We start from the raw sequence: 10,113 nt of genomic DNA, 5'->3' as shown, positions 1-10,113 counted from the left end.
TTTTGTATTCTAGTTATTAATTATCACAGCAAATCCTTCCCATTTTTCATAATATTCTGTAATTAAATTACCTTAATCTATTTTAACCTTATCTTACTATAAAAAACCCTAAAACTTAAATCTTAAATCTTATTTATACCAATTTCTCATAACCATAACATATTCTTGCATAGTTCTTTTTAACATTTCTGCTAAAGCCAAATAATTTCGTTCCAACATTTTTCTAATACTCATTAATTACAAAACAATCCTAAATATTTTTTTAAAAAAACTTTCTTCCAATCTTCATCCAACGTCTCTTCCTCCTGGTCCCGGGTTTTGTCAGTCCTTTCTATCCCATCCATCTAGTTCATTAACCTGGTAATCTTATGTCCGAGGCCCTTAAGTGTCTTCCATGTCCCTTCCGCAGATCTTCTTCATATTTATACCTGTACTTTACTTTGTCCCCTGGTCCTTTCACTCGTGGAAACTCCAACTTGACAGTATTTTTGTCCCTTCTCGGCAGATCAGCCCCTTTTCCACAGTCCACACTGAACTCCATGTGGTATTTAAAAGCATGTTTCAAGGTCCCAAACTCCTCACAGCCCATTGCCAGACTTGGAAAGTCAAAACATCTCTGCATAGCCCCCCATCTCCAAGCCAAACAAAACTCTATCTCTCCAAATCTGGCTTTTTCCAAGTTCATTTGTCAGATCCAACAACTCATGTTCCTACTGGGCCACAGCTCCCTCCATCTCTGCCACCCGAGGTCCAACAACAACCTCCTCCCTCATCTGATCTGTCAGAGCACACTCCTGAGTTGATTCCTGGGTGGGCTCTATATAGATACCCACTACCTGTCCAAAATTTCTAATCGCAACAGTCATCAAATCCGTCTTCTCGGAGACTTCCGGGGTGGCACCTCCGATGATGGCGGACTCCCTCTGAACAGGAGGGACAAGCTCCGCATGAAACGGGTCTTTACCGCTGCGGCGTAGCGGGGACCCTTCTGGAAATCACAGGCGGATGAAGCCTGTGACCGTGGGACTCGGCGGGCACCTTTAGCGCCCCCCCAACCCACTAAGGAACCCAGAAACGGGCTCTGAAGTGAAGAGGGAGAAGTGGCGCTGTGCTGTGAGTCGATTGCTTTTTCTGCGGAGTGAAGCCGCATAGATGTCACCGGAGAGCGCTGCCTTCTTCCTGGGACAATTTGGCACTAAAATAACCCAACCGTGAGTACTGGAACGTTACATATCTGGATTTTAAACAAGCATTGGCGAAGTTAAAGGAATCTGGACTTTAAAATCTACCCCAATTTGGTACTGAAACGGAAAGAGCTAAACAGGAAGTCGCCTTTCCGTTCCCTTGTGTTATAACAAAGGAAAGACAATGCTAACTAGAGCCTTAAAAATCTCTCTTAAAAGATCGTCTTTCACCATTTAAAACAGTGGAACCCCCCCTTCAGAAGCAGGAGAAGAAGGGGGTCTTCTTATTGACTTGTTAAAACCTGCGGAAATAAAGTGAAAGTAAAGTAAATTTCCACCGTCCTGCCCCTGGAGCGGGGGGTCAGATTTGACGTTTGAAGCTCATTGACCAGAAATAAATACTTTGACAGATAGTTAAAAGGAGGGAAACATTGTGACTCCATTGTTTCTTTTCGCTTTCAAAAAAAAGGAAAAAATGGACAGAACATTTTGAGGAAGATACTTTGTTCCTTAGGTACTTGAGGTAAAGAACAATCGGAAGTTTCTCCCCCTAGAGGGGAGCCATGAAACTGTAACCTGGGAACTGCAATTGTTTACTGATTTCGATCGTGGGAAGAGTTCTGTGACCTTGTAAGACAATGACTTCAGAAGCACTGTTGGGTGCTCTCTGCAATATAAGCGCCCTATTGGACCAATTAAGTCAGAAGATGGACTTTATGACAAAAGCTGCCAGTGCTCTTGATCAGGCAGTGGGAAATCATAAGGAGCCCATTCAAGAATTAAAACAGGACTGTGCCAAGACAGAACAACAAAAAGAGGACTTTGTTGAATCTTGGGAGCCAGAGATGGAGGGACTTTTGGCCCAGCAGGAAAATGAGCTTTTGGATTTGAAAGATAAAGTCTTGATTGGACTAGAAATGGGGGGGTTGGACTGAACCCCCTATGTTGGGATGTTTGGAATTTCAGAGCCTGGAAATGGTCCATCAGAGATTTGGAGCGGTTGGGCTTTTTAAGTTTGGAGGGAATCTGAAACATGCTGTAAAACATTACATGGAGCTTAGTCTGGACCATGTGAAAGGGGCTGATTTGTCAAAAAGGGTCAAAAATACTACAAGGCTGGAGTTCCTGCGACTGAAAGGAACAAATGAAGAAGAGCTGTGAAAGGGACATGGAAGAGATTTGAGGGCCTCGGATATAAGGGCACCAGGTTAATGCGCTAGACTAATGGGGGAAAAAGACTGACCACCCTGGGACCAGGGGGAGGGGACGCTGGAAGAAGATTGAATTGAACTTTTTTATAATATTATCACTATTATTAGAAAAGTTTTATGAATGTTGGGAAAATGCTGAAATGAAATTAATTGGCTCTGGCTAAAATATTTAAAGAATCTGGTAAAAGGGTTGATTTTGAGAAATTCTTTAAAAAAAAATATTTGAGTTTTAAACTTTAAGTTTGTTTTTAAAAGATAAAATGAGATTAGAGTAAGAAAACATAATGATAAAATATTATGAACTATGGAAAGGATTTGCTGGGACAATTACTAATCAAGAAACAAGAGATGGGAGGGGGAGGAGGTCAGGGAAAGAAGGTAATGAAATTTGGAGAATTTGGAAAAAATGGTTTTATTGGTTTTTTTTCTTTTGTGTTTCTATTTTTCTTTTTTTCTTTTTTGTAACTTTGTCTTTTTTGTGTATTTTTTAAAAAATTCCTGTGTCTCAATAAATATCATTTAAAAAAACAAAACAAATCCGTCTTCTCATGTAACTGTTCCAATAAAGCACTTGTCTTGCAGAAAGCACGCAACAGAGCCTTTGAATACATTGTTATGCAAGGTCAGAAGTCTGTTCCCACAATCTTAATCTGTTTGCAGCTGCGAAGCTCCCCAGTTCAAATTTAATAACAGTTTCACAAGCTCCCTCTAGGGGAAGAACTTCTATTTGTATCAATCTCTTTTCTTTTCTTTTTTTAACAGCAGATCTAACAACAAAGTTTCCTTTTTCAGATATTTTGTCAATATTTGTTCCTTTAAAATGCGAAAGAGAACAATGGAATCACTATGTTTCTCTTCTTTTAACTGTCTGTCAAAAACATTTGTCTATAGTCAATGAACTTCCCAAAAACGTCTGTCCTGACACCCCACTCCCAGGTTCAAGACGGTGGAAGATTACTTTTCTTTACACTCTCTTCTGCAGGTTTAAGCAATCCGGAAAAAATCCCCCCTCTTCTCCTGCTTCCGAAGGGGGTTCAGTAGTTTTAGATGATGAAAGTTGATCCTTTACAAACGATTTTCTAAACTCTAGTTTCCCATGTTTTTGCTTTAATCTATCTACAAGAAACGGAAGGCTGACTTCCTGATTAGACCTTCCCGCTTCAGTGCCAAATTAAGAGGAATTTCTTAATCCAATTTTCCGTTCTACTCACAGATCGTTGTTTAAAGTCCAATTGTCCAAATTTGATCTGCTCACGGGTAGTTGTTTTTGTAGCCAAATTGTCCCAGGAAAAAGGTAGCGCTCTCCAGCAACCGTTGTGCGGCTTCGCTCCACGGAAGAAGCAGTTGACTCTCAGCACCGCGCCACTAGCCCCTCTTCGCTCCAGAGCCCGTAATTGGGTTCCTTTACGAATTGGGGGGGCGCGAAAGGTGCCCACCGAGTCCCATGGTCACAGGCTTCATCCGCCTGTGATTTTTTAAAGGGTCCCCGCTTCGCCGTAGTGGAACAGACCCGTTTTCCGTGGAGCCAGTCCCTCCGGATCAGAGGGAATCCGCCATTACCGATGGCGCCACCCCGGAAGTCCCTGTTGGTTGCTACTTCCTGCCTGAACCCTGTCCTGCTTACCTGCCTGACCTCCTGACCCGCTCTGGCTCCCTGCTTGCATGCTTGTCCCTGACTTCACCCGCCCTGCACCCAGCTTCATCTACTACAGCGACACAGGCGGCACAGGCAGTAGTGGCACAGGCAGTAGAGGCACAGGCAATGGAGGCATCAGCAGCTGTGGCAGAGGCATACGTGGTAGAGGCATAGGCGGCAGCGGCACATGCGGTGGAGGCAGCAGGACAGTTGATAGAGGCAAAAGCGGCAGCGGCAGAGATGGTGGAGGCACAGGTGGTAAAGGCATCAGCGGCAATGGCAGAGGTACAGGCGGCAGTGGCAGAGGCACAGGCAGTGGAGTCACCAGCAGCTGCTGCACAGGCTTAGGCACAGGCAGTAGAGGTACGAGCAAAAGAGGCAGCAGTATAGGTACAGGCGGTAAAGGCACCAGAGGCATAGGCGCTAGGGGCATCAGCGGCAGGAACATAGGCAAAGGTAGTAGAGGCACCAGTGGCAGCGGCATAGGAATAGGCGGTAGAGGCAACAGTGGCAGTGGCAGCAGTATAGCTACAGGCGGTAGAGGCACCACCAGCAGCAGAATAGGCATAGGCGGTAGGTAGAGGCACAGGTGAAAGAGGCACAGGTGGCAGCGGCATAGGTGGTAGAGGCACAGGTGGTGGAGTTACAGGCAGAAGTAGAAGCAACACAGGCTGTAAAGGCACAGAAGGCAGCGGCAGTGGCACAGGTGGTAGATGGACAGGCGATGAAGTCATCAGCAGCAGTGGCAGAGGCACAGGCTGCAGAGGCATCAGCGGCGATGGCACACACAGAGGTGGAAGTGGCAGAGGTGCAGGTGGTAGAGGCACAGGTGGCAGTGGCAGAGGTACAGGCGTTAGAGGTATAGGTGGTGGAGGCATCAGTCGCAGTGGCACAGGCACAGGTGACAGCAGCACAGATGGTAGAGGAAGCAGCACAGACAGCAGAGGCACAGTCGGTAGGGGCAGAGGCACAGGAAGTAGAGACAGAGGCAGCAGTGCTAGTGGCACTGGCGGCAGCAGCGGAACAGGCAGTAGAGGCAGAGGTGGTGGAGGCATCAGTGGCAGAGGTGGTAGAGGCATAGGCAGCAGCGGCACAGGCGGTAGAGGCACAGGCAGTGGCGGCACCAGCGGCAAAGGCACAGGCATAAAAGGCACCAGCGGTAGCGGCATAGGAACAGGTGGTAGAGACACCAGTAGCAGCAGCAGTAGAGGAACAGGCAGTAGAGGAATCAGTGGCAGTAGCAGCAGCACAGGAGGTAGAGGCACAGGGGGTGTAAGTTTTGGCTATTTGCAGATTAGTTGCGCTGCAGAAGGCGTGCTGGGGAGACTACACATTACAAGGAACGCAAGAATAACTTTTGCTAGGTTTCAATAACAAAAACAAAAACTCCTTTTACATTAATTATAATATATCAATAAGCATGGCCCAACCACCAACCCAACCACCAGGGTACTGAGAGAGCTCTTTATATACTATACCCAACTGCTTAATCACCACAACTTCACAACTTCACAACTTCACCACATGTGAGTGTCTGGAGGCGGTTGGAGGATGGATGGCGGCTAACACATTGAGGTTGAATCCTGACAAGACAGAAGTACTGTTTTTGGGGGACAGGAGGCGGGCAGGTGTGGAGGATTCCCTGGTCCTGAATGGGGTAACTGTGCCCCTGAAAGATCAGGTGCGCAGCCTGGGAGTCATTTTGGACTCACAGCTGTCCATGGAGGCACAGGTCAAATCTGTGTCCAGGGCAGCTGTTTACCAGCTCCATCTGGTACGTAGGCTGAGACCCTATCTGCCTGCAGACTGTCTCGCCAGAGTGGTGCATGCTCTGGTTATCTCCTGCTTGGACTACTGCAACGCACTCTACGTGGGGCTACCTTTGAAGGTGACTCGGAAACTACAGCTAATCCAGAATGCGGCACCTAGACTGGTGACTGGGGGCAGCCGCTGAGACCATATAACACCGGTCTTGAAAGACCTACATTGGCTCCCAGTACGTTTCCGAGCACAATTCAAAGTGTTGGTGCTGACCTTTAAAGCCCTAAACGGCCTCAGTCCAGTATACCTGAAGGAGCATCTCCACCCCCATCATTCTGCCCAGACGCTGAGGTCCAGCGCCGAGGGCCTTCTGGCGGTTCGCTCATTGCGAGAAGCAAAGCTACAGGGAACCAGGCAGAGGGCCTTCTCGGTAGTGGCGCCCGCCCTGTGGAACGCCCTTCCAGCAGATGTCAAAGCGATAAACAACTACCTGACATTCAGAAGACATCTTAAGGCAGCCCTGTTCAGGGAAGTTTTTAACGTGTGATATTTTACTGTATTTTTGGTTTTTATGGAAGCCGCCCAGAGTGGCTGGGGAGGCCCAGCCAGATGGGCGGGGTATAAATAATAAATTATTATTATTATTATTATTATTATTATTATTATTATTATTATTATTACCTGTGCCACCGATGCCTCCACTGCCTGTACCTCTAATGCCTGTACCTCTGCGTGTGCTACTGCCACTGATGACTTCATCGCCTGTCCCTCTACCACCTGTGCCGCTGCCACTGCCTCCTGTGCCTCTACCAGTGTGGTGTAGTGGTTAAGAGCGGTAGTCACGTAATCTGGGAAACCGGGTTCGTGTCTCCGCTCCTCCACATGCAGCTGCTGGGTGACCTTGGGCCAGTCACACTTCTCTGAAGTCTCTCAGCCCCACTCACCTCACAGAGTGTTTGTTGTGGGGGAGGAAGGGAAAGGAGAATGTTAGCCACTTTGAGACTCCTGAAGGGGAGTGAAAGGCGGGATATCAAATCCAAACTCTTCTTCTTCTACCGCCTATGCTGCTGCGACCTGTGCCTCTACAGTCTGTGCCTCCACCGCATGTGCCGCTGCCTCCTGTGCCTCTACCTACGGCCTGTGCCACTTTCACTGCCACTGATGCCTCTACCGCCAATTCCTATGCCGCCGATAACTCTACTGCCTTTGCCTATGCCGCTGGTGCCTTTAGCGCCTGTACCTATACTGCCTTTGCCGCCTGTGCCTATGCCACTGCCTCTACCTCCTGTGCTTATATTGCTGCCGCTGCCGCCTCTACTGCCTTTTCCTATACTGCTGCTGCTACCACTGAAGATATCTAATACAGGAGTCTGTTGCTAGCATGTAATGTGGTTTATCCAGGTACTAAAAGACCTAGATTTGCCCATCCAAATGTATGGAGATAGTCAATCGTGCACTGCATTAGTGAGCTTGGAAATAATGAAATCTGCATCAAAACAAACATGTGTGTACAGAATGGGGTAATCAATCAAAAGATAATACCTCGGGTTACAGACGCTTCAGGTTACAGACGCTTCAGATTACAGACTCCGCTAACCCAGAAATAGTACCTCGGGTTAAGAACTTTGCTTCAGGATGAGAACAGAAATTGCGCGGTGGCAGCAGGAGGCCCCATTAGCTAAAGTGGTACCTCAGGTTAAGAACAGTTTCAGGTTAAGAATGGACCTCCAGAACAAATTAAGTTCTTAACCTGAGGTACCACTGTATTGATTTGTTTACCAAGGCGTTGCCAGGAACATGCCATAATGAATTGATGACAAAACTGGGTTTATGCATATAAGAAACAGAAGGGGTGTCATGGCTTAAAATTAGTCATTGCATGCACATTCACCCAAAAAACACAAAATGAAGTGAAATAAGCCCAAAGCAAAACACGTGTTTTACGGGTCAATTTGCGTAGAAAGAAGACGAATTAGCTTTGTTTGGGCTTATTTCACTCCATTTCGTGTTTTTTGGGTGTGCATGCATATTCACCCCAAAATGCAAAACACAGTAAGCCCAAACAAAGCAAAGCACGTGTTTTTTGGTTCAATATGTATAGATCGAGCACAAATAAGCTTTGTTTGTGCTTATTTCACTTTGTTTCGTGTTTTTTGTGTGCATGCATATTCACCCCAAAAACGCAAAACGAAGTGAAATAAGCCCAAAAAAAAAGCAAAATGTGTTTTTGGGTCAACATGCATAGAAAGAAGACAAATATGCTTTGTTTGAGCTTATTTCACTTCATTTAGCGTTAACACAAAACGAAGTGAAATAAACCAAAAGAAAGCAAACAAGTGTTTTGAGAGGAACAGCCACTTCGTGTCCCTCTCACCATGAATGAAATGACCAAAGACATTTTGGCACCTGAGGTGAACCACAAGATGGCGCCTCCCCACCACGAAATAAGGCAGGAGTGAAGATTTCCATCCGGAAGAAGTGGGAGAATCAAATCACCCTCATCTTTTGGTTGAAGGGGGACTCAAGGGCCTCATCTTTTGTAGGTAAGGGGTCCACTCTGAATCATGTGAGGCGGGTGCAGACCCCTGGAGACCCTAGAGAGCAGCTCCTGCCATTTCCTCCCTAAGGGGGAGAGGACACCAGCAGCACCTTTTTCCCCAAGAGGCTGCATGGGGGACAGAGGGTGCTGCGGTGGAAGAAAGGTCAGCCTCCATGGAGCGCACTGCAGCTGTCACTTTTATTGTGGTGACAGCAGCGGGTGATGGAGCAGAATTTTCAACCTTTTGCTCTCTTGGCAAACTGTATTCTTTCTGTGGCATCAATGTCAGGAGTCCCGCTTCCCAGCTTGATCACACAGTAAGCATAGGTGATTAAAAAGGAGGATTTATTACCAAAACGAACAGCTATCTCCAGATGCTCCAACGAAGCGTCTTGCACCACCAGTCTCCTGAATTTGAGGTGTCAACAATTTTGGTCGGCCCTCATGCATTTTTCCTTAATGAAATCCAGCCCTCTTTGGGCACCCCTACTGTAGGCTCTCTGCCGAATGCTTTGCTGGGCAGTCAACTCTAAATGCTCTATCCCTATCCCTAACCCCAACCTTAAACTTAACCCTAACCCTAGCTCCAGCCCTAGCCCTTTCGTTCTAACCCTAACCCAGGGGTCAGCAAGGTTTACCTCACCTGGGCTGGTTCACTCCAGCGGAGATCCCTCTGTGGACTGGATTGCGTACGCATGTGAGCGCACACGCACGCCTGTGATTTCCAGCAGACATTTCTGGTGTCTGAACAGACATGATTTTCGCACTGCAGAAGTGAGTACCCATGCCGCGCTGGTTTGCGCAGCACGCGGGAACTCACTGAGCGGGTGGCTTGGTTCGGGGACAGCTCGTGGGCCAGTTAAGCCCCGTGGGCCGCTTGTGGCCCATGGGCCTTAGTTACTTACCCCTGCTCTAAACCTACTTCTAGCCCTAGCCCCTTGCCTTTGCCCTAACCCTAAAGCAAACCTTAACCTTAACCATAGCCCTGTCCTAACACTAACACGAACTCTAAACCTCTAAAGCCCTAGCTCCAACCCTATCCATGTCCCTAAACTAACCTTCACCTTGACCCCAACCCTACTGGGCAGCCCTAGCTCCACGTCCAACCAGTGGCGAGCCAGTGTGGTATAGTGGTTAAGAGCAGTAGTCTCGTAATCTGGTGAACTGGGTTCGCTTCCCCGCTCCTTCACATGCAGCTGCTTGGTGACCTTGGGCTAGTCACACTTCTCTGAAGTCTCTCAGCCTCACAGAGTGCTTGTTGTGGGGGAGGAAGGGAAAGGATATTGTTAGCCGCTTTGAGACTCCTTAGGGTAGTGATAAAGTGGGATATCAAATCCAAACTCTTCTTCTTCCAACCCTAATGAGAGCCCTAACCCTACCTCACCCTACCTCTAGCTCTAGCCCTGGTCCTCACCCTAACTCTAAGCCTAACCCTAAGCATAAGCCTAAGCCAAAACTATTCAAAGTTTGACCAAGTTACAATTTCTTCTACTAGTGGCAAAGATGTTGCTGCAGAAATATCATCAATCTGTTAGAGGACTGGGGGCACGCCAAACATTGATTTCTAAGGGACAAGGGGGTTGTGTTTAAACCCTTGTACTGACAGCATAACAGTATTTCTAGTCCTAATCACCTCAATTTCCAGACTGCTGGATCATGTGCTCCCCTTGTTGCTGGATCAGGCTGAAGAACAGTGCGCACAGAACCAGTTTGCATGCAATGCTGCTCTGCTGGCCAGGGATATTCCTACGTGCGCATAGTAAACCCTTGCCATTCAAACCC

This window comes from Podarcis bocagei, assembly GCF_964188305.1.
Source record: "Podarcis bocagei genome assembly, chromosome: 18".
Classification (NCBI taxonomy): domain Eukaryota; kingdom Metazoa; phylum Chordata; class Lepidosauria; order Squamata; family Lacertidae; genus Podarcis; species Podarcis bocagei.
Note: the sequence above shows the minus strand (reverse complement) of the source record.